The 25,814-nt window shown below is 47.7% G+C and overlaps 1 protein-coding gene across 1 annotated transcript in view; it reads left to right on the top strand.

Moving 5' to 3' along the window:
• Positions 1-1,982: 1,982 nt before the first annotated feature.
• LOC134943812 (NXPE family member 2-like) overlaps positions 1,983-25,814 on the top strand; it is a 75,014-nt gene continuing 51,182 nt past the window's right edge. Inside the window, exon 1 of the mRNA XM_063932429.1 lies at positions 1,983-2,094. The gene's annotated coding sequence lies outside the window, so the exon portion shown is untranslated. The remainder of the gene's footprint in view (positions 2,095-25,814) is intronic.

Genomic DNA, 25,814 nt, shown 5'->3' with positions numbered 1-25,814 from the left:
AAAAGTCCTGCTTGCCCGTGGCAAGATCCGCTACTGGACTTATGCCACCGTGTGAAGGGAAAGAGGAGAAAAAGTGAATGAAAACAGGTACGGGAAAGCCACAAGCAGTGGCAGTGTAAAGTTACTTTCCTGTCAGCAGCAAAAAAATAGGCAGAGCACTTCCTAAACTGCACTAAACCAGCTTTGCATTTCATAAACATTTCCCTACAACATTATAATTGTGTAAAGGGCCCTAAATGAATTAACCCAAAAGGGAAATTAGGGCCTTAGCAAGCCAAAAAAAGTTAGCAATTGGGCAAAACCATGGCCCTCATTCCGAGTTGTTCGCTCGCAAGGCGATTTTAGCAGTATTGCACACGCTAAGCCGCCGCCTACTGGGAGTGAATCTTAGCTTCTTAAAATTGCAAACGAAAGATTCGCAATATTGCGATTACACATCTCGTAGCAGTTTCAGAGTAGCTTCAGACTTACTCGGCATCTGCGATCAGTTCAGTGCTTATCGTTCCTGGTTTGACGTCACAAACACACCCAGCGTTCGCCCAGACACTCCTCCGTTTCTCCAGCCACTCCCGCGTTTTTTCCGGAAACGGTAGCGTTTTTTCCCACACGCCCATAAAACGGCCTGTTTCCGCCCAGTAACACCCATTTCCTGTCAATCACACTACGATCGCCTGAGCGAAGAAAAAGCCGTGAGTAAAAATCCAAACTTCATAGCAAATTTACTTGGCGCAGTCGCAGTGCGGACATTGCGCATGCGCACTAAGTGGAAAAACGCTGCGATGCGAAGAAATTTTCTGAGCGAACGACTCGGAATGACCTCCCATGTGCAGTGCAGATGGGGCAGATGTAACATGTGCAGAGAGAGTTAGATTTGGGTGTGGTGTGTTCAAACTGAAATCTTAATTACAGTGTATAAATAAAGCAGCCAGTATTTACCCTGCACAGAAACAATACAACCCCCCCAAATCTAACTCTCTCTGCACATGTTACATCTGCCCAACCTGTAGTGCAACATGGTTATGTCCAATTGCAAACCTGAATAACCCCCTTAATCACTAAATCTGAAAACTGCCTACGTGATTATAAGTTCTCCTGCAAATGAAGTACACTCGTTCCTCATTCTTTTATTATGCGGTTAATATTGATATATTATTTGATTTGCAAAGGAGGCAGTGAGAAATTATGAAACTTGTCATTTTTAGATAGGGCACCATTTATAGTCCTCCATTGTTGCATTACAAGTATCAGCGTGCATTGGGACAGATGGAAGTGCAGATTTGCTTTAAGTAAATGATCTCACCATTTACAACCGTCACATAATCCACCAACAAACATTCTGTTATACAAAACTGCACTTTAGTACAGTTAGTCTCTCCCTATGGCCTGAAATACATGAGCCCCTTCCTCATAAATATTTATAATTACTAAAGTGTGGGTTTAAAGCAACCAATCAGATTCTACTTGTCATTTATCTAGCACCTTCTAGAGGATTATAGCAAGTATCTGATTGGTTACTATGGGCAACATCTCCACTTCTATAAAGCAGCACTTTCGTAAATAATAAATATGCCAGAGGCGTAACTAGGGTTTTTGGAGCCCAGGGCAAGATGTAAAATGCCCCCCCCCCCCCCCCCCACCCAAAAAAAAAAGCACACAAAAAAGAAGCATTTGGGCGCTCCGAAGGCGCGCGCGGCGGAAAAAAGGGGTGTGGCCACGCTCCAGAAGGGGTGTGGCCACTGAAAATAGCCCACAGTGCCAGTTACAATGCCCCACAGTCAGGCCCGGCGCTACCCGCTCAGCGAAGGGATGCAGTGCAGGGAGGCGCTGGGAGGAAGAGGCGCTCCCCCTGCTCTGCATTCCTTCCCTGCGCTGCGCCGTCCTGACACCCGTGCTGCTGCCAGCTGCTGTGCGGCGCTGGCAGCATGAAAAGCCCACTCCCCCCCTCCCCTCACCTGTGTGTCAGTGGCTCGGTAAGTATCAAAGGAGGGGGCGGAGCTACATGGACCGGAATGGGCGGAGCTAAACGGGACAGAAGGGGCGGAGCTACACGGACCAGGCTGCTGCAGTGCTGTACTGAGGGAGACAGTGGCTTAGGTAAGTGGAGGGTGACAGAGAAATGTGTGTGTGTATATATGGTGGGTGTGTATGTGTGTGTCTATGTGTGTGAATTGTGTGTGTGCGCACACGTTTTATGGACGCTAACTACAGGGGGGGCATTACATATAATGACGCTACTACTACTGGGGGGCATTACGTATAACGACTCTACTACTACTGGGGGGCATCACATGTAAGGACGCTACTACTACTGGGGGGGCCATTACGTGTAAGGACGCTACTACTACTGGGGGGGCATTACGTATAAGGACGCTACTACAGGGGGGCATTACGTATAACGCTACTACTACTGGCGGGCGTTACATGTAAGGACGCTACTACTACTGGGGGGCATTATGTATGAGGATGTTACTACTACTGGGGGTGCATTACGTATAAGGATGCTACTACTACTGGGGGGGCCATTACTTTTAAGGACGCTACTACTACTACTGGGGGGGGGGCATTACATATAAGGACGCTACTACTACTGGGGGTGCACTATGTATAAGGACGCTACTACTACTTGGAGTGCACTACGTATAAGGACGCTACTACAACTGGGGGGGGCATTACGTATAAGGATGCTGCTACTACTGGGGGGGCCATTACATGTAAGGACGCTACTACTACTACTGGGGGGGGGCATTACATATAAGGACGCTACTACAACTGGGGGGGCATTACGTATAAGGATGCTACTACTACTTGGGGGGCCATTACGTGTAAGGACGCTACTACTACTACTGGGGGGGGGGGGGCATTGCATATAAGTACGATACTACTACTGGGGGTGCACTACGTATAAGGATGCTACTACTACTTGGGGGGCCATTACGTGTAAGGACGCTACTACTACTACTGGGGGGGGGGGCATTGCATATAAGGACGATACTACTACTGGGGGTGCACTACGTATAAGGATGCTACTACTACTTGGAGTGCACTACGTATAAGGACGCTACTACTACTGGGGGGGCCATTACGTGTAAGGACGCTACTACTACTGGAAGGGGCATTATGTATAAGGACGCTAATACTACTGGGGAGGCATTATGTATAAGGACGCTAATACCACTGGGGGGGGCATTATGCATAAGGACGTTAATACCACTGGGGAGGCATTATGCATAAGGACGCTAATACCACTGGGGAGGCATTATGCATAAGGACGCTAATACCACTGGGGAGGCATTATGTATAAGGACGCTAATACCACTGGGGGGGGCATTATGTATAAGGACGCTACTACTACTGGGGGGGGCATTATGCATAAGAACGCTACTACTACGGGTGGGGCATTACGTATAAGATAAATAAGATTGTGCTACATTTTGGCGTAATTTTAAATGGGGGTACTATTGTTTTGCCATGCCCCTTACTTGTGAGACCACACCCCTTTTCCCGGCGCGCGCCAAAGGATTATGGGAGGGCGCAAATTTATAGTTTGCAGGGGGGCGCCGAACACCCTAGCACCGGCCCTGCCCACAGTGCCAGTTACAATGCCCCACAGTGCCAGTTACAATGCCCCACAGTGCCAGTTACATGCCCCGCAGTGCCGGATACATGCCCCACAGTGCCAATTACATTGCCCCACAGTGCCAGTTACATTGCCCCACTGTGTCAGATACATGCCCCACAGTGCCAGTTACATTGCCCCACAGTGCTAGATACATGCCCCACAGTGCCAGATACATGCCCCACAGTGCCAGATACATTGCCCCACAGTGCCAATTACATTGCCCCACTGTGCCAGTTACATGCCCCACAGTGCCAGATACATGCCCCACAGTGCCAGATACATGCCCCACAGTGCCAGTTACATTGCCCCACAGTGCCAGATACAATGCCACACAGTGCCGGATACAATGCCCCACAGTGCCGGATACATGCCCCACAGTGCCAGTTACATTGCCCCACAGTGCCAGTTACATTGCCCCACTGTGTCAGATGCATGCCCCACAGTGCCAGTTACATTGCCCCACTGTGCCAGATACATGCCCCACAGTGCCAGTTAAATTGCCCCACAGTGCCAGATACAATGCCCCACAGTGCCGGATACATGCCCCACAGTGCCAGTTACATTGCCCTACTGTGTCAGATACATGCCCCACAGTGCCAGTTACATTGCCCCACTGTGCCAGATACATGCCCCACTGTGCCAGATACATGCCCCACAGTGCCAGATACATGCCCCACAGTGCCAGGCCCCACTCAGTGCCAGATACATGCACCACTGTGCCAGATACATGCCCCACAGTGCCAGGTCCCACTCTGTGTCAGATACATGCCCCACAGTGCCAGGCCCCGCTCAGTGCCAGATACATGCCCCACTGTGCCAGATACATGCCCCACAGTGCCAGGCCCCACTCAGTGCCAGATACATGCCCCACTGTGCCAGATACATGCCCCACAGTGCCAGGTCCCACTCAGTGCCAGATACATGCCCCACTGTGCCAGATACATGCCCCACAGTGCCAGGCCCCGCTCAGTGCCAGATACATGCCCCACTGTGCCAGATACATGCCCCACAGTGCCAGGCCCCACTCAGTGCCAGATACATGCCCCACTGTGCCAGATACATGCCCCACTGTGCCTGTGCCCCCCCCCCCCCCCCCGTTCACTTACCTGCCGCTTATGTGAGGGGAGGAGAGCGCAGCGCCTCTCTCCTCACCGCTCCATCCAGGTCTCCCGTCCCGTCTCCGGCGGCTGTGTCTGGCGCCGGTTCGCTAGCCAATCAGAGCTCGCGGACCGGCAGCCAATCAGGAGCCGGTCTGCAAGCTCTGATTGGCTAACGCCGGAGACCGGACACAGCAGCACTGCTGGCAGTGCTGCTAGTGCTGGCAGCGGCGGTGAGGGGAGTAAGAGACGCTGCGCTCTCCTCCCCTCACATTTAGGGTTGACGGGGGCGAGTGGCGCATAATGCCCTGGCCGGCGGCGCCCCCCTCTCCTGGGCCTGCCAAGGCGCCCAGGGCACGTGCCCCGCTCGCCCTACCCTAGATACGCCTCTGAAATATGCCCCTTGGTGTGGCCAAGAGGATTACGTAATTTCTGCACTGAGCATGCAAACAAAAAATGCAATTGCCACCGTCTAATGGAAGCTGTGGACATGTGTCACACTCCCAACTCCTTCACATAAATGTGGCTGAGTCAATACTAGAGAGAGCCACATACAGTATATGCTTGTCAGGTGACATATCTATTGCTGCAGTAACCCCTGATGATGGATGTATAGTATGCATCAGAGCTTTTATATCATTATTTAGGTTCATTGCCCTTGGACATGGCATAGAACTATTCTGTGGACATAAGGCCTGATGCTGAGTTGGGAATGAAGCAAGGAAGAGTAAGTAACTGTGCACCTGGACAAACCATGTTGCAATGCAAGGGGAGCAAATACATTTATTATTTTTGCATTCAGAATAAATACTGGCTGCTTTTGCATGTAGCCCACACTTGCTGGACAACTTTATTTTTACATTACAATGTAGATTTCCGTTTGGACACAAATTTCTAATATCCAACTCTCTCTGCACGTTACATCTGCCCCACCTGCAGTGCAGAATGGTTTTATCAAGGTGCGTGGTTTCCTTGTGCTTAAGTGTATCAAACCTTTGAGAGAGATAAAGTTGGGATGTTGCCCATAGCAGCCAATCAGTTTACATCTCCATTTTATCTCCCTCAAAGGTTTGATACATCTCCCTTATAATTCTTTAATATGGACACCCCATGACCCATACTACTTTATATTCTATTATTTTATATTCACTTTTTAGCAATGTGACCAAATAACAGTGGCGTCACAAGGCGGGTGCAGGGGGTGCGGCCCGCACCCGGGTGTGATGCCTGGAAGGGGTGACACCAAACTGTGAGCTCCTCCGCAGTGACAGGAGTCAGGTGCTGCAGTGTGAAGGTCTGCTACAGCACCCGACTCCTGTCATAAAATAGGAGCTGACAGCGCTGCAGATAGTCTCCGGGGCAGCCCAGTACAGCTCAGCATCTCCCGGAGTGACGATTTCGCAAAGCCACGCCCCCTTTATATGCCCTCTTTTTGCCGCGAGTGCACCCCAGGCACACTGGGATATTAAAGGTGCGCACCGGGTGTCCCCACACCCGGTAACGCCGCTGCCATTTAATAATATATTAGTAAAATAAACATGTCACAATATAAAGCTACTAGTACCAGTACATAACTGTATTACTAAAAACATTTCAGAAACCCAATTAGGTACTAACATAACATGTAATGTACATTAAACTGGATGTGTGGTGATTATATGGGTGTGGTCTACAGTTTGTTCTTTTGTAAATTAACTTACTTGTTAGATAGTGTAAGTTTATAGGCTGTAAAATGTTTTTTTTAATAGAGCAAGAAAAACTTTCATAGACAGAAGCTGCTGCACCAAACTTCTCTGCAGGGGTCTCCGCGAGGTTCCACGGTAGGGGGCAGCCAGGCAGGCGGTATGGGGGAGAGGTGCTACGATTACATCATTGTGGCTCCTCGCCCCACTTTACAGAACTGGTATACTTGGCTTTGTAAGCCATCAGGACCACCCACATCATTAAGCCATCAGGACTACCCACATCACTCATGAAGTAAGTGGATAGAGGGCAGCAACGTCATATTCCAGGAGACTTGCCTACTGTTGCTGGAATCTGCGAGATTCTGCCCATGCCCCTGAGGAATACGGTGTCTTTTCTGGCTTATATTCATATTAGCCATACCTTTATTAATTGTACCTGTAGTTCTATTGTTTGCTTTGGTGATTGCTTTTCCTAAGTAGAACTTCACTAATGTTTGTCTGTTTTTATGTTTGTATCCTCAAGAATCTTATTAAAGAAGAATTGTTTAAACATAGAAGCATAGAATTTGACGGCAGATAAGAACCACTTGGCCCATCTAGTCTGCCCTTTTTTTTTTTTATCCTTTAGGTAATCCCAACCCTTTTTGAACCTTAATTCTTTAAGCTTTATCATTCTCACATACTGGTACAGGGCAACTTTATTTTGAAGTTCTTGCACTTTGGTGATTTTGATACGTTATTGCACATGGAGATGCCCTTGTATTCTTTATTTTATAGAAAAATAGTAAAATTCAAATATATCAAATTAGAGATGAGCCAGCTCTGTTTCTGGAAAACTGAGCCCACCCAAACTTCAGGGTTCCGAGGGAATCCAAGTGCCGGCTTGGGTTTTCCAGCCTTGCTCGGATTCCAAATCGAGGCAAAATGTCATCATCCCTGTGTCGGATTCTCGCAGATTTTGGATTCAATAAAAGTCCCTACTGCAATGGTACGTGCACCATTTCACACAGGACCGCCGGAGAGCTGTGCGCACTGATGGTCTATGTTGACTCCAACCTGACTCCACTACAGTGGCTGAGCTGAATTATCTGTCCCCTCCAATGTTGCTGAGCTGACCTAATTGTCCAGTGTCCATCCACTCCAGTGCTGAGCTGACCTGACCTATCTGTCCATCCACTCCAGTGCTGTACTGACCTATCTGTCCAATGTCCATCCACTCCAGTGCTGAGCTGACCTGACCTATCTGTCTAATGTCCATCCACTCCAGTGCTGAGCTGACCTGACCTATCTGTCCATCCACTCCAGTGCTGAGCTGACCTGACCTATCTGTCCATCCACTCCAGTGCTGTACTGACCTATCTGTCCAATGTCCATCCACTCCAGTGCTGTACTGACCTATCTGTCCAATGTCCATCCACTCCAGTGCTGTACTGACCTATCTGTCCAATGTCCATCCACTCCAGTGCTGAGCTGACCTGACCTATCTGTCCATCCACTCCAGTGCTGTACTGACCTATCTGTCCAATGTCCATCCACTCCAGTGCTGTACTGACCTATCTGTCCAATGTCCATCCACTCCAGTGCTGTACTGACCTATCTGTCCAATGTCCATCCACTCCAGTGCTGAGCTGACCTGACCTATCTGTCCATCCACTCCAGTGCTGTACTGACCTATCTGTCCATCCACTCCAGTGCTGAGCTGACCTGACCTATCTGTCCATCCACTCCAGTGCTGTACTGACCTATCTGTCCAATGTCCATCCACTCCAGTGCTGTACTGACCTATCTGTCCAATGTCCATCCACTCCAGTGCTGAGCTGACCTGACCTATCTGTCCATCCACTCCAGTGCTGTACTGACCTATCTGTCCATCCACTCCAGTGCTGAGCTGACCTGACCTATCTGTCCATCCACTCCAGTGCTGAGCTGACCTGACCTATCTGTCCATCCACTCCAGTGCTGTACTGACCTATCTGTCCAATGTCCATCCACTCCAGTGCTGTACTGACCTATCTGTCCAATGTCCATCCACTCCAGTGCTGTACTGACCTATCTGTCCAATGTCCATCCACTCCAGTGCTGAGCTGACCTGACCTATCTGTCCATCCACTCCAGTGCTGTACTGACCTATCTGTCCATCCACTCCAGTGCTGAGCTGACCTGACCTATCTGTCCATCCACTCCAGTGCTGTACTGACCTATCTGTCCAATGTCCATCCACTCCAGTGCTGTACTGACCTATCTGTCCAATGTCCATCCACTCCAGTGCTGAGCTGACCTGACCTATCTGTCCATCCACTCCAGTGCTGTACTGACCTATCTGTCCATCCACTCCAGTGCTGAGCTGACCTGACCTATCTGTCCATCCACTCCAGTGCTGAGCTGACCTGACCTATCTGTCCATCCACTCCAGTGCTGTACTGACCTATCTGTCCAATGTCCATCCTGTCAGGAATCGACTTACCAGGCTGACATCCGTCCGCCGCTGCGGACTCCGTCCTGGCTCCCTGCGGTCACCTGTCACCTATGCCCCTGCCATGGGACATCATCAAGGGCCTGGGAACACTCCTGAGACAGCGGGCGTGTAGCGCGCCGCGTCCCCGCTAGGCCGCGGCGTGGGCGCCGCCATGACAGTCTGCAAACAGCCAGTATACTGCGGCCAATCCGGTGCTTGGCCGCACCCACTTTCCTTCACTCACCCAATCCCTGTGCACCATGGGGTACATAAGAGACTGCAGGATCAGTCTGCAGGCATCCTGGACTTTGTGTCACTCCAGCGACCCATGAGAAAGGATCTGTTCCTGTTCCTCCTGTGTTCCTGGTTCTCTGGTTAAGAACTTGTACTCCTGGTTACTCTGCACAGCTCCGTGGAACTTCAAGGCCCAGCAATACCTGCAACCTGCAAACAAGGCTTCACACTCATCACCACCTTGTGTGCTTCAGCCTGCAGTTGAAGACTGACTCCAGGTGTGTTTCATTCCTCCACCTGTGATACAGCTTGCTGCTGCCAGTGCCTCATCACCTGCACTGTGAAGTCAGACTCCTGCCTCTGCTCAGGTTTGCCATTTCCACCTTGCTGCCTAAGTTTCCTGTTTTAAAACCTGCACTGGTTTCCAAACCAGAACCATTTCACAAACACTTGTTCTTCTGTTTATATATTACCGGATATTATTTTCTCAAGTCATCTGTCATCCATTGCCATAGACTTTCAGTTATCATACTGAGTGATTGACTTTATTCATCTGTTATTATTGTTTCTGCTACCATTCTGTATTATATCATCTGCCAAATAAAATACCATTGCGCTCATGCGCAGGAACGTTATCCAGCCTCCTCGTTTTCTCCCATCTACCTCCACTGACCCACTAGCGCCCCCTCCGGGGACACAGCCCAAACACAATCTGACAGTAAGTCCAGGATCGATGGACTCGGATGGTGGACGGAGTGTGGGGTCAGAGGCCTTGCAAAATCTGGTCTCCCGTCTGGATGGTCAAGAGGTTGCGCAGCAGCAGATGCTTCAATTCCTGCAAGGGATGTCCTCCCGATTAGATACACTACAGCAATCCCTGCCTAGTGTACTCTCTCCTACTGTTCCTGTTACTCCAGCACCTGCCAGTGCTGTGAGTTCTTCTATGCCGGCTGCATCAGCTCCAGTGTCACGTCTGCACCTGCCCGTGCCGAGCAAGTATGATGGCAGTCCAAAGTTATGTCGCGGGTTTCTCAACCAATGTGAAATACAGTTTGAGTTATTGCCACATAATTTCCCCACGCCAAGATCCAAGGTTGCCTACATCATCTCCTTACTCTCTGGATCTGCTCTGAGTTGGGTGTCTCCTCTGTGGGAACGTGCTGACCCTCTGATTAACAACTATACAGACTTCGTGTCAACCTTCAGACGGATCTTTGACGAGCCTGGTCGTGCAACATCAGCTTCGGCAGACCTGATCCAACTTCGTCAAGGTACCCGAAGCATGGGACAATATGTCATCCAGTTCCAGACGTTGGCTGCAGAGATTCAGTGGAACAACCAAGCTCTGGTAGCAGCTTTCTGGCACGGACTCTCGGATCGGATCAAGGATGAACTGGCGACCCGTGACATTCCTGTTCAACTGTCTAATTTGATCTCCCTGTGCATTAAGTTGGACTCTCGCATCCGCGAACGCAATAATGAACGCGCTCGGAGTGAGCCACGCAGATCAAGGTTCATACCTTCTGTACAGTTCCAGTCTCCCTCTTCTGACGAGCCTATGCAGATAAATAGGTCCCGCCTAACTCCTGAAGAGCGGGCAAGAAGAATACGTGAGAGACTCTGCCTATACTGTGCTGCTGCGGGCCATCAGATTAACTCCTGCACGGTGCGTTCGGGAAACGCCAGATCCTGACTTGTAAGGGAGGAGTCAAGTTAGGATCTTTCAGTCAAGCTCCTTCTCAACAAGACCTCATCCTTCCAGTGACGCTAGAGACTTCAGTTGGGCTCCAGTCTGCGTCAGCATTAGTGGACTGCGGTGCTGCAGGAAACTTTATCACCCAAGCTGCGGTAAACAAATTTTGCCTATCTACCTGTGAACTTTCTTGTCCAGTTTACATCACTGCTGTGGATGGTAGTCGAATCTCCAAGGGGAACATTTCTCATCAAACTGCCCCAGTGGTTCTGGGAGTTGGATTTCTCCATTCTGAACTGATTAAGTTCCTGGTCATCCCTCAAGCCACCCAGGAGATTGTCTTGGGCATGCCCTGGCTCCAGCTACATAATCCACAGTTTGACTGGTCAACGTTGCAGCTTACCTCATGGGGTTCACATTGTCATCAATCCTGCTTAGCCCAAGTGTGTCCCATAAAGTCTACCGAAGTAAAGACACAGTCAAGTCTCCCAGCAGCTTATCAAGACTTCTCAGACGTCTTCTGTGAAAAGGCTGCTGATATCCTGCCGCCCCATAGGGAATGGGATTGTCCCATCGATCTCCTTCCTGGCAAGAAGCCACCTAGGGGGCGCACCTACCCGTTGTCTGTTCCTGAAACTGAGGCGATGAGTGATTACATCAGAGAGAATCTTCAGAAGGGATTCATCCGTCCGTCATCATCACCCGCTGGTGCAGGTTTCTTCTTTGTTAAAAAGAAGGATGGAGGACTGCGTCCATGCATTGACTATCGGGGTCTCAATGACATTACCATCAAGAATAGTTATCCATTACCACTCATTACCGAATTATTTGACAGAGTTAAAGGAGCCCGCATCTTCACCAAGTTAGATCTCCGCGGTGCCTATAATCTCATCAGAATCCGGAGTGGTGACGAGTGGAAAACAGCTTTCAACACTCGAGATGGCCATTATGAATACCTGGTAATGCCATTTGGGTTGAGTAATGCTCCAGCAGTGTTCCAACACTTTGTGAACGAAATCTTTCGTGATGTCCTGTATAAGTACCTCGTTGTTTACTTAGATGATATCCTTATCTTCTCCCAAGACCTTCCATCTCATCGTCTACAAGTCTGTGAAGTTCTCCGACGTCTTCGTGAGAACCGGCTCTACGGGAAACTATCTAAATGCACCTTTGAAGTTCCCTCTATACCCTTCCTGGGTTATATAATTTCCGGATCGGATCTTCAGATGGACCCGACAAAATTGGAAGCTATTGCCAATTGGTCCATTCCAAATTCTCTCAAGTCTATCCAGCGGTTCCTGGGTTTCGCCAACTACTATAGAAAATTTATTCGAGGATTCTCCACTCTCATCGCTCCTATTACCAACCTGACTCGGAAAGGGGCAGACCATTCCAACTGGTCAGAAGAAGCCTTGGCAGCCTTCCAGAAGATCAAGCTAGCCTTTATGTCTGCTCCAGTGCTGTCTCAGCCAGATGTCAACAGACCGTTCGAGTTGGAGGTAGATGCCTCTACAGTTGGGGTTGGAGCTGTTCTCTCTCAGAAGGGATCCGATGGGAAAGTCCACCCTTGTGGATTTTATTCTCGCAAGTTTCTTCCTGCAGAAGCTAACTACTCCGTGGGAGATCAAGAACTACTGGCGATCAAGCTGGCTCTCGAGGAATGGAGATATCTCCTAGAAGGGGCCAAACATCCGTTTAACATCTACACGGATCATAAAAACCTGCTATATTTAAAGGCAGCTCAGTGCCTTAACCCTCGCCAGTCCAGGTGGGCTATGTTTTTCTCACGTTTTAATTTCAAGCTTCATTTCCGCCCAGGTTCGCAGAATGTGAAAGCCGACGCGTTATCCCGATCCATGGAATCTGAAGAAGGAACATCTGACTCAGTGCCACATTCCATCCTGAGTCCCGTGGTTTTCGCTGCATCTCAAGTCTCCCCAGCTCCTCCTCCTGGTAAGACTTTTGTTTCCCCAGAACTCCGTCCCAAGTTGCTATCTTGGGCCCATCAATCCAAGTTCACTGGTCATCCTGGTGTCCTGAAGACCTTCAAGTTCCTTTCTGCGACATATTGGTGGCCAAAGATGAAAATGGACATCCAGGATTTCGTGGCATCCTGTCCTAAATGTGTGCAGCACAAGACTCCTCGTCAGTCTCCAGCAGGTCAGTTACAACCACTGTCTGTCCCTAGTCGTCCCTGGTCACACCTGTCCATGGATTTTATCACCGACCTTCCTCCTTCTCAAGGACATAATACCATTTGGGTTGTAGTGGACAGATTCACCAAGATGGCTCATTTTGTTCCTCTCCAGGGTCTCCCTTCTGCCCCAAAACTTGCCCAAATCTTCCTACGGGAGATTTTCCGCTTACATGGTTTACCCTCAGAAATAATATCTGACCGGGGGGTACAGTTTGTAGCGAGGTTTTGGAGGGCCCTCTGTTCTGCCATGCAGGTCAAACTGAAGTTTTCGTCATCATACCATCCTCAGACGAATGGGCAGACAGAGAGGGTCAATCAAGAACTTGAGACTTTTTTAAGATTATATGTTTCATCTTCCCAGGATGACTGGTTCGATCTGCTCCCATGGGCCGAGTTTGCCCACAACTTTCGATACCATACTGCTACTGAAACGACACCATTCTTTGCAGTATATGGGCAACATCCCCGTGTACCTGATTTCCAAGAACTCCCTCATATGGATGTTCCTGCTGCCACTACTGCTCTGACTCAGTTTTCATCTATTTGGAGAAAAATTCACGTTTCCCTCAAAAAGGCCTCCAGTCGGTACAAGTTCTTTGCCGACCGCAAGAGACGTGCGGTTCCTCATTTGAAACCTGGGGACAAGGTTTGGCTATCAACCCGTAACCTCCGTCTCAGGGTCCCATCCATGAAGTTTGCACCACGCTTCATTGGTCCTTACCCTGTCGAAAGAGTCATCAACCCAGTGGCCTACAAATTGAAGTTACCATCTTCCCTTCGTATACCTAACGCTTTTCATGTTTCTCTCCTCAGACCTCTAGTCCTAAACCGCTTTCAGAATACTCTTCCAGTAGGTCCCAAGGTTCGAACTCAGCGGGGCGTGGAATTCGAGATCAACAAAATTCTGGACTCCCGTTGTCGGTATGGACGTCTCCAGTACCTGGTCGATTGGTCCGGTTATGGCCCAGAGGAGAGAAGTTGGGTGAATTCGTCCGATGTCCATGCTCCTAGGTTGGTCCGTGTCTTCCACAGCACTCATCCCTCCAAGCCACGTGGGTGTTCGGTGTCCACCCCTAAAGGAGGGGGTACTGTCAGGAATCGACTTACCAGGCTGACATCCGTCCGCCGCTGCGGACTCCGTCCTGGCTCCCTGCGGTCACCTGTCACCTATGCCCCTGCCATGGGACATCATCAAGGGCCTGGGAACACTCCTGAGACAGCGGGCGTGTAGCGCGCCGCGTCCCCGCTAGGCCGCGGCGTGGGCGCCGCCATGACAGTCTGCAAACAGCCAGTATACTGCGGCCAATCCGGTGCTTGGCCGCACCCACTTTCCTTCACTCACCCAATCCCTGTGCACCATGGGGTACATAAGAGACTGCAGGATCAGTCTGCAGGCATCCTGGACTTTGTGTCACTCCAGCGACCCATGAGAAAGGATCTGTTCCTGTTCCTCCTGTGTTCCTGGTTCTCTGGTTAAGAACTTGTACTCCTGGTTACTCTGCACAGCTCCGTGGAACTTCAAGGCCCAGCAATACCTGCAACCTGCAAACAAGGCTTCACACTCATCACCACCTTGTGTGCTTCAGCCTGCAGTTGAAGACTGACTCCAGGTGTGTTTCATTCCTCCACCTGTGATACAGCTTGCTGCTGCCAGTGCCTCATCACCTGCACTGTGAAGTCAGACTCCTGCCTCTGCTCAGGTTTGCCATTTCCACCTTGCTGCCTAAGTTTCCTGTTTTAAAACCTGCACTGGTTTCCAAACCAGAACCATTTCACAAACACTTGTTCTTCTGTTTATATATTACCGGATATTATTTTCTCAAGTCATCTGTCATCCATTGCCATAGACTTTCAGTTATCATACTGAGTGATTGACTTTATTCATCTGTTATTATTGTTTCTGCTACCATTCTGTATTATATCATCTGCCAAATAAAATACCATTGCGCTCATGCGCAGGAACGTTATCCAGCCTCCTCGTTTTCTCCCATCTACCTCCACTGACCCACTAGCGCCCCCTCCGGGGACACAGCCCAAACACAATCTGACACATCCACTCCAGTGCTGCTTAGCTGACCTATCTCTCCAGTTCCCTCAGGCTCCTTAGTGTTATTGATATTGGCTGAGCTAGATTAGCATGTAGTTGTTTATTATTTTTTATAGTGCGGGAACTTTGTTACACCTGTTGTCTAAAGGGGGGTACTCACAGAGAGATCCATGCTTAAAATCAAAGCAATCTGACTAGATTGCTTAGATTTTAAGCACAGATCACTCGTGTATACCCCCCTCAGCGATAGCGATGCGTAGCCCCGCACATCGCTATCGCTGGTGCTAGATTGGCCTGCATGCAGGCCAATCTAGCACGTCGCTCATTTCACCCGCTGGGTGAAATAAGTGGCCCCCCGTCCTCCCCCGCATCGCTCAGCACACATCACGCTGTGCTGAGCGGCGGGAGAGATGTGTACTGAGCGGTTCGCTCAGCACACATCTCTCCCGTCTATATGGTCCGTCTATATGGGCCTTAAGTGTGTCACACTGGTGCTTCACTGTGACTCCACAGGTCATACCCCACTGCATTCACATAAATAATATAAACACTGTGACTCTGCAGTGTGAGTTGTCATTTGCAAAATGTAAAAAAAAACTTTTAAAAAGTAAAAATAAAATTGTTGTTTTTTTTTTTTTTATAACTTGTGTGTGCTGTATTCCACTGCATATATATATATATATATATATATATATATATAATCAGTGCAACTCTGCAGTGTGAGTTGTCATTTGCCCAAAAAGTTTCAAAACAAGTATAATAAAAGTAAAAAAAGTCTTTAAAAAATGTATTTTTTTACAACATGTGTGCACTGTTTAAAAAAAAGTTTAAAAAAGTCTTTACATTTTTTTTACAACCTGTGTGCACTGTACCCCATTGTGAATTTGTGCAAAAAAATATAAGCAGTGTGAAAAAGTAAAAATAAATAAAATTCTTTTGTTTGTGCAACTCGTGTGTGTTCATCAATATGGATAATGATAAGTCAAGAAAAAAGCAGGAGCAGTAACTAAATACTAGTACTGCAGCTGCTGCCACCATTCATGATGACACTAGTCCTTCAAAGTCATCTACTAAAGCCGATTCGCATGGGCACAGAAGGTTTAAGTCAGGGTATCTAAAATCCTCACTAATGATTGTAGGTAGTCCTGCATCCAATTTGATAAGGCTAGGTGATTCCTCCCCTCTCCAGGATACCTCAGAAGAATCCTTGAGAGCTAGGCCTGCTGCTGCTGCTGCTGCTCAGGGTGGATCTTCATCCCAGAAGGGGACCAAGAAGACTACTAGTAGTTTTAAACAACAATTGACTGTTAAACAATCCTTTGCAAGAGGAAGCAAGTATGACAGCTCCACCCCAGTCACACAGTGGATCACTGACGCCATGGCCACTGTGTTAGTATTAGATCTGCATACAAAATTCGCCATTAATGCAGCAGGTTTTAGATTGTTAATTGAGGTCCTGTGTCTCTACTACCAAATTCCATTTTACTAGAAATGGAATTCCTCGCATGTACCAGTGTACCAGGACATTAAAAAAAAAACTGTTGGCCTGCATAATGCTATTGTACCCATTGTCCACTTAACCACAGATATATGGACAAGTGGAACTGGGTAAACTAAAGCAGCGGTTTTCAACCGCTGTGCCGCGGCACACTAGTGTGCCGTGAGCGATATCTAGGTGTGCTGCCGCCAGAGATGCTCCCCGCTGCTGCCCGCCAGGCAGATCTATCGGCGCCTGCCAACCAGAGAGCCTCCGCCCGCCGCAATCAATAGCCGGCTCGGGCAGCGCTGTGCTGTTCGCACTTCCGCGTGCGTGACCTATGAGCCATGTACACGGAAGTGCACACTGCATAGCGCTGCCCGAGCCGGCTATTGATTGCGGGGGGCGGCAGCTCTCTGGTTGGCCACGTCTTATTCCTGCCTACAGTGCCTGCTTGCCCACTAACTGGCCACTCCACGTCGCATTCCTGCCTGGAGTGCCCATCCGTCCACTGACCACTGCAGCTCCTCCATCCATGCTGCCATCACAGCTCAGCTGCAGGTTTTACATTTAAAATAAAAAATGTATTTATTTATGTAAGCAATGTTTGGAATCGGGGGGGGGGGGAGATGTGAACAGCAGCAATTATTATGGGGGCAGTGAGTGGAATTACTGGGGGGACAGCATGTGGCATTATTAAGGATTCAGGAATATATATGTTTTACTGACAAACGGGATGTTGGCTGTCAGTATACCGACAGCGGCATCCCGTCTGTTTAATTACTGTGGGGACCAATGTGTTTTTTTTCCCTGTGGCGCACTGATGGTGTGCCTTGGCAATTTAAAAATCTTATGAGTGTGCCGCGAATTGAAAAAGGTTGAAAATCACTGAACTAAAGATTACATGACTTTGACAGCCTACTGGGTGGGTGAATCGCCTTCAGCAACATGAACAGCAGCAGTATCTAACAAACAACACCAGATCATTCAGAGGCAGGCTATTCTCTGTATCACCAGATTCACTAAGAGGCATACCGCTGACAACCTGTTAGAAAAACTAAAGGGCTATACACACTAGATGATATTTTCTGCAGATTTGAACGATAACGACGATTGTGAATGATATATCGCTCACATCATCTAGTGTGTATGGTCCTGCAATCAACGATGCGCGCACCCGCACTCATTGATTGCAGGTTGGCGGTCGCCCGTGCAGCATGCTTAATGTGAGCAATGTCACTTGTGACATTGCTCATCACGGCATGTGTGTACGGAGCCGCGATGAGCGATGTTCACGATGTGACATTGCTCCCATCCCCAGCAGTGGCTCACCTCCCTGGCAGCGGCAGCAGTGGCTCACCTCCCCGGCAGCGACGGCAGTGGCTCACCTCCCCGGCAGCGGCTCACCTTCTCATCAGTGGCTCCCTCCCCGGAAGTGGAACCTTTCTAGCTGAGCCGCTGACGGGAGCCGCTGAGCGTCTCTGTATTAATTTCTCCCACTGCCCCACCAATTAAGTTTTTTCACCCACTGTGTCACCAACTTAACAAAAAAATAACTATAATGGGTTCATAAAAGTAGTAATAATATATATATATATATATAGCAGCTGGTATCGGATCGGCACTCTCCTGGATACAATTAAAGTGCTCAGGTGCCTTCTGGAGAAATTCATGCAGATGAGTAACTGTAGTACAGACAGCGGCACTCAGAGACTGACACAGCCAAATGGAGGTAAAGTGCTGGTGCTATTTATTCCATAAAACAGGCTAAGTGTTCCAACGTTTCGGGGCACGCAAGCCCCTTTGTCAAGGAGAGCCAAATACAGAGTATTCTGTATTTGGCTCACCCTAACAAAGGGGCTTGCGTGCCCCGAAACGTTGGAATACTTAGCCTGTTTTATGGAATAAATAGCACCAGCACTTTACCTCCATTTGGCTGTGTCAGTCTCTGAGTGCCGCTGTCTGTACTACAGTTACTCATCTATATATATATATATATATATAGATGTCGTAGTGGTGTCCGGCACTCAAAGCAATTGAGTGGTAAAGTGCTGCGGTGCCCTCCTTGAGGGAATGGTGTCCCACTATATAATTCCAAGGATAAAGCAGGCGGCACTCAGCAGTCTGGATTCCTTTTAAACTTTTATTGTTCAATAAAAGTTTAAAAGGAATCCAGACTGCTGAGTGCCGCCTGCTTTATCCTTGGAATTATATATATATATATATATATATATATATATATATATAATTTATGAACCCATTATAATTAATTTTTTATTAAGCTGGTGGCACAGTGGAAATATAATTGGTGGGGCAGTGGGTGAAAAAAACTTAATTGGTTCCCCCTTCTTCAGCCCTGCCCACACACCCAGAAATGCCTCCCCAATATTAAAATATGTAATACCCCTTTCACACTGCCTGAAGCGGGTCGCACCCGGGAGCCTGACACAGCAGCTCCCAGGGTGCGACCCGCCTCAGGCACCTTTCACACTGCAGTTAGCAGCCCGGCATATTGCTGGGTTGCTGACATCAGCGGTGACGCGGCGGGGGCGGCACATGCTGATCACATGATCTCCAAGTGCCGCCTATACATAGAGAGTGAACGGGAAACGGGTCGCATCGACTCGGCTCCCCTTCACACCACACAGAGCAGGGTTGAAATACCGGGTCACTCGACCTGGTATTTTAACCCTGGACACCTTTCACACCGCACATGAACACAGGTTTTGCGAGTTCATGTGCCAAAAACCTGTGTTTAGGGGTGCTGGTGTGAAAGGGGTATAAAAAAGCTGCCAATTCCAAAGATATCTTTCGTCTTTCAAATTGTTTGAAAAATTGCTTAGTGTGTACGCTCAATTTAGTTTGTCAGGTTTCTGGGAAGTTCAAGGGAAAATGCTCATCTTCCACATTGTTCATCTTTCACATTGGTCATGTCTTCTAGTGTGTAGGGCCCTTGTTATAGGAAAATAGCTTACCCTGCTTGAACTCTCCACAGGTTTCGTGATTTCTGATAACGCCACAGATATTTTGAGAGCATTACAGCTGGGTGAAATCAAACACTCCCATGTTTTGCTCTCACAATCAACTTGGTGACACAGAGATTTTTAAGAAATGACAGGGACATGTAGGAGATACTATCTGGTGCACAAAATATTTCAAGACATTTTTATCATTCAGCAACAGCATGTACTGTAGGAAATTGCAGTGGCTGCAAGAACAGTTCAATTTGCCCTGCCACCAACTAAAGCAAGAGGTGGTAACAGTGTGGAATACCACCCCTTTACATGCTTCAGCAGATGGAGGAATGGCAACAAGCCATCCAAAGCTACACAACTATGGTGGACAATACCGGGATCAGGATCAGCGGGATTCTGGGATTTTGGACAAAAATTGTCCAGGATTCAATCCAGGGATTGGGGATTTCCGGGGATTTCAGGATTAGCCAGCCCCCTTGTTTTTTTTATGCCAGGCAGCATTGAGCGTCCTCAGGAGGCTCAGACACTGCCCGGCCCACCTACCTCCAGCTGTGTGCACTGCGCAGTGTGACGTGAAGTTAGAGGTCATGCCGCGCAGCCAGCCGCCTGCCATCCAGCCGCCTGCCATCCAAACCTCATTGCCTGCACTGCCTTGCACCTCACGGCCCTGCAGGAAGTGTACCCCCCACAGCCGTGAGTTGTGTGGGCTAGGCAGAGCAAGGGGGAATGACACATTGAAACAAACCAAACCCAGGTATGCAGGGGTTGATAATTTTTTAAAACCCCGATTCCCAGGATTGAAAAAATGGACCAGAATTGGCCACCCTATACACAACAAACAATGACATTGGAAAGGATAGGGAGTTAGCCCAGTGCAGTAGAGAATACTTTCCCTGTTGTGCATTTGAAGTAGTCACCTGTGAAGTGAGTTCAGACACTGCTAGCTTGAGTCAGGTGATATCCCTAATTAGACTTCTGGAAAAACAGCTCGAGAAATTTAAGGAGGAGATGAAACAAAGAGATTTTGCTTAGTATGTCATGTCCTTTATTTGCTTCACCAGTATCCAAGGGTTGTAAACATGATGAAATTGGATCACTGCATTTTAGTGACCGTGCTTGATCCTAGGTTTAAGTCATATGTTATGTCTTTCTTTCCAATTGACCCAGATCTTAAGAGATGCAAAGAGCTCCTGGTGAGAAAGTTGTTAGCTCAAGTGGTACATGACATGACGATGTCTCCTCCTTCAGTGTCTCCAGCAACTGCTGCTGCTCACAGTGGTGATGCAGATGAGTCTAAACAACATTTTGACATCTGGTTAGGTATAAAAGATTTGCCCAAAATTTGTGAAATCTCTAACTCCATCTCATATGGTCAACATCCAAAAAATGGTGGAGGATTATTTTAATGACAGCGTACAAATAGGCATGTCACAGAGTCTCTTTGACTACTGGAAGGGGAAAAAAAGCAATTTGGAGGCCCTTGTACAAACTTGCTTTTTGCATTACTTAAGCTGCCTATCCTCCAGTGTGTACTCAGAAAGAGTTGTCAGTACAGTTGGGAACCTTGTCAGAGGTCAGCATAGGAAGTTACTTCCTCAAATTGTGGAAAAGGGGATGTTCATCAAAATGAACTACAAATTCCACGAGGAAGACCTTTACATCAAAGTACTTCTTTAGTGGTTAATTCCTGCAGGCATAAATTAATATTATGTGTGGATGATGTAAACAGTGGTGAGGGTGAGGATGATAATGAAAATGACATCTAACCACTATAAAGATAATTGAAAGCACTGTTACCTTAGCTGCCTTAAGCCCATTGGTAGCTTATTTTGTGGGGGCTCAAACAAACCAAGGACTTCAGCCACAAAAGTGGCAGTTCCTGGCACTGAGGTGCTCGGTTTGTTAAACTGTTGTTGTCCTTTCTTAATATCAAGCAAGGGTGGGTGTGAGGCAAATACAATTCAATCTTGCTGTGCAGTTTTCTGCTACTGCTGTGTGGCAAGGTTTCATTGATGTGCTATAAACCAGCCAGCTTGCTGCAGCCTTTTGCCTAAACTGGATGAAAACAAAATTGTCAGCTGTGAGGTGGTCAAAATTAACTGAAAATTAATGTTGTTGAGGTTAATAATACTGTAGGATAAAAACTAGTCCAAGTTATGTGATTTTAGCAGTTTTTAGTAATAAAAAAAAAATGCTGATCCAAAACCGAAACACGTGAGAGCATTTTTGGCAAAACCAAACCCAAAACATAAGTTAATACAAATTCAAAACCAAAACACGGGGCTGGCACAAATCTCTAATTCAAATTCAAATACAGTATTAACATTCAAATGCATGTGTACTGTGTTATCCTTCCACTTTCAGTATGCTTGCAATATCTGAAAACTCTAATGGTCTCAGTCCTCAAATCATCACCATTTTTGGCCAGACTCACCGAGTAATATTATAGCAAGTTCTTTAACAGAAGCTTTTTTCCTAATCTTTCCAGACAGAGATGATCATAGATATCAAACCAGATACATCAGCTGTAATCAGAGACTACAGTGCTAAAGAGAGACTACACGCGAAACCAGTGCTATATAAACATAAGGTCAAAGTATCTATATTACTTCTGGTTGCACAAAAAAATGCAAAGACTGGGCATAACATGCGTGAATGAAGCTTCTGTATTATTTTAGACCATGCTAGTGCCTCTCAAATCCCTTCTCATACACTCTTAATGCATCACTAATATTGTGGACACTACTATCAGGTGAATGCAAACTGTCTTCCATAGTCAATTAATTACCCCCACCCCACTATAGCATTAATTTAATAGTCCCATCACCCCACCACCACAAACCTACAGTACCATGATCCCACCACTAAATTAATAGTTTGCACCTAACACCAATACATGATAACCCTCACCTCATCATTAAATTATTTACCAAGCTCCTCCACCCCTTCATCTTACTTGTGTGTATGAAAATAGACACCACCATACTGCGCCTTTGCCAATGAAGAGGGTCCTGCTCGTAAGAGCTTACATTCTAAAGGCGAAGGGTAGACAGGTAGTGGTGATAAAGAGGAGAGAGACAGTGAGCAAGGAGCATGGGGCTGTGGGTTAGCTTGAGATCTGGAGGGCTTTGATAAAGAAGTGGGTTTGAGGGAGTGAGTTCCAGAGGTAGTGAGCAACATAAGTAATATCTTGGAGGAGGGCGTGAGAGGAAGTAATCAGTTGGCAGAAGAGGCAGTGGGCATTTGTAGAGTGAAGTGGGCAGGTATGAAGAGAAAGGAGGACAGAGATGTAAAAAGGAGAGGATTGGGTGAGGGATCTGTGAGTGAGAAGCCTGAATTGGGTTCTGAACTGCTGTGTGATTTCCTCTTACTACTGTACTGTGAGGCACTAGACACTGTATGAAATGTATCTAAGGGCCTGATTCAGAGTTGCACACAGATGATTTTCAATTGAGTTTTGCAGGCAGCGGATCTGCGATAATATGCTAATGACGCTGCCGCAGGGATTTGTCACAGATGCCTGCTAATGGTGGCTCTGATCTGCCATCAGTTGCATGTCGGTTGTATCATTGGACCTCTGATCGAACCTATGGTTGCTGAGAGTGTCCATTGCTAATAAGACACCAAAGCCTGTATGAATTTGCAGTTACTGGCACAGACATGCCCCCGAAATGGTCACGACGCCCCTGCATTTTTTAACTAGACCCCCCCATTACTTCCCACAAATGGCCACTACCTGTCACTCAAACCTCACTGCGTCCACCGTTGTTAAATAATTGCCGCACCTGCACACTGCACAGTCAAATAAAACTGCTCAACTTTAGCATCTCGATGTTACACAACAAGTCATTTGCATCTATTACTACTGTATATACTGAAGAGCACTGCCTGAGCTATTACTACTGTATATACTGAAGAGCACTGCCTGAGCTATTACTACTGTATATACTGAAGAGCACTGCCTGAGCTATTACTACTGTATATACTGAAGAGCACTGCCTGAGCTATTACTACTGTATATACTGAAGAGCACTGCCTGAGCTATTACTACTGTATATACTGAAGAGCACTGCCTGAGCTATTACTACTGTATATACTGAAGAGCACTGCCTGAGCTATTACTACTGTATATACTGAAGAGCACTGCCTGAGCTATTACTACTGTATATACTGAAGAGCACTGCCTGAGCTATTAATATTGTAGCTTTATTGACACTTTTAAAATGCAGAATTCGTTGACAGTAAGCTGCCAGTGGTGAATAAGCCACCACCATCCAGCAGCCGTGGCCGCACATACCAGCAGAAGAAGCCTGGTGGTGACAGCGTTGACATGTACTAAGCCTTGGAGAGTGATAAAGTGGAGAGAGAGAAAGTACCAGTTAATCAACTGCCATGTTACAGGCTGTGTTTGGAAAAATGACCGTTAGAGCTGATTGGCTGGCACATTATCTCTCTCCACTTTATCACTCCTAAAGGCTTACTACATCTGCCCCATATGAGAAATGCACTGTTATATAACAGACGTGAGATCTAAATACTATTCTAGGGGAGCCACTTACTGGAGGGCAGCACTCCAACAAAATATTAAGGGGCATATTCATCATGAAAAAAATCGCGCAATGAGAATTTTTAGTTCTCAATTCTCATTGCATTCTCCCACAATTTTTTTCATGATTCATCATGCCAGCAGGAGAAAATGATCACTTCCGAAAAACTGTCCTTTTTCAGAAGACAGTTTTTCAGAAAGTGATAACTTTCCCCTCTGCAGCCGTGGCCCCCTCACTTCCCCGCCAGGACATCATTAAATGTCTCTGGCTGCAGAGTCCCCCACATCCCCTGCTGGGGCATCAATGCCGCTCTCTGGCTGCAGAGGACCCACACCCCACCGCTCTGCAGCCACGCGCCCCCCTTTGCCCCGCGGGCATGTTCTTGCCGGGCTACAGAAGTGCTGGCTGCTGATGCTCCTCCCTCCCTATCCGCTTCTGGCACTTACATGTCCCGACCGCGATACACTTTTGTGTGCATCCACCGTGGCATGTGTGCCATGGCAGCTCTTTTCCCCCTGCAAGCACTTTGAACGCAGCAGCACCCCCCCACTCGCATCATACTGGTGGGGCTGCAGCAGCGGCATCTCCCCTGGGCAGCTACTAATCGCAGGGGCAGCATGGCTGCAGAAAGGATCACTGCAGCTGCGGCTCCCCTCTTCATCCCCCCACTCCGGCACCTTACATGGGGCTGCCCTGCTGCAGAGATCACACTGCTGCCGCGGCACCCCTTCTTCCCTCTGCTGCATGAAGGGATTAGGGGGCTCTCCGCCATCTCGGGATGGTGAACAGTTTCCCGATCAAACTCCGAAAAATATGCTCTTTCGAAGTTTGATGAATGTCACAATTTCTACATCTCCTGCAGAGTATAGAAATTGTGACATTTTAAGGATGATGAATAGACCCCTAAGTAACTACTAAATATTACCACTGTTATGTACTGGGGGCCTGATTCAGAGATGTACACACATGTCGGTGCAGCTGTGATGCCGTACACAGCGGCTGTGCGAAAATATGCAAATGTCTCGATTGCTGGATCTGCCACTTGTGTATGAAGATGCAACCTTCTTAAAATGTGTATCATTCATACTACAGTGACAGGGACACACAAGGAGACTGTGCTGAGTAATGTGATATATGACACTTGCATAACTGTGTGTGACTAAGAGGTATATTCATAAAGAAAACGAAAAATGAATTGATACTTATCACTATACATTGCATCAGTTCGATGCGATGTATAGCTGTTGTAAGTAGCAATTCATGTATACTCACCTTTCTGGTGAAGCGATGAGTTGTACCGTGTTCCAGCGATGCTCTCTTCTCCAGCGGTCCCACTCTGCGGTCCTGAAGTCAGCCAGCGGGTCCTTCTGCGCATGCGCCGCCAGCTGACCTCACAGAAAGGCTGTAGAGGCTGATGGGAGGTCAGGGGACGGAGCCAGCGCCGGGTGTGAACAGAGAACAGGGAAGCATTGAGCTTCCCTGCAGTTAGTGCACTGCAGTTCAGGTTACACCATCCTGACATGGCGAATCTGAACTCCATGGAGAAGCGAAATGAATCGCACTCACCATACTAAAGTATAGTGATTAGAGATGAGCGCCTGAAATTTTTCGGGTTTTGTGTTTTGGTTTTGGGTTCGGTTCCGCGGCCGTGTTTTGGGTTCGAACGCGTTTTGGCAAAACCTCACCGAATTTTTTTTGTCGGATTCGGGTGTGTTTTGGATTCGGGTGTTTTTTTCAAAAAACACTAAAAAACAGCTTAAATCATAGAATTTGGGGGTCATTTTGATC

Source organism: Pseudophryne corroboree, chromosome 7 (genome assembly GCF_028390025.1).
Source record: "Pseudophryne corroboree isolate aPseCor3 chromosome 7, aPseCor3.hap2, whole genome shotgun sequence".
NCBI lineage: Eukaryota > Metazoa > Chordata > Amphibia > Anura > Myobatrachidae > Pseudophryne > Pseudophryne corroboree.
This window is presented reverse-complemented; position numbering and strand designations above follow the sequence as displayed.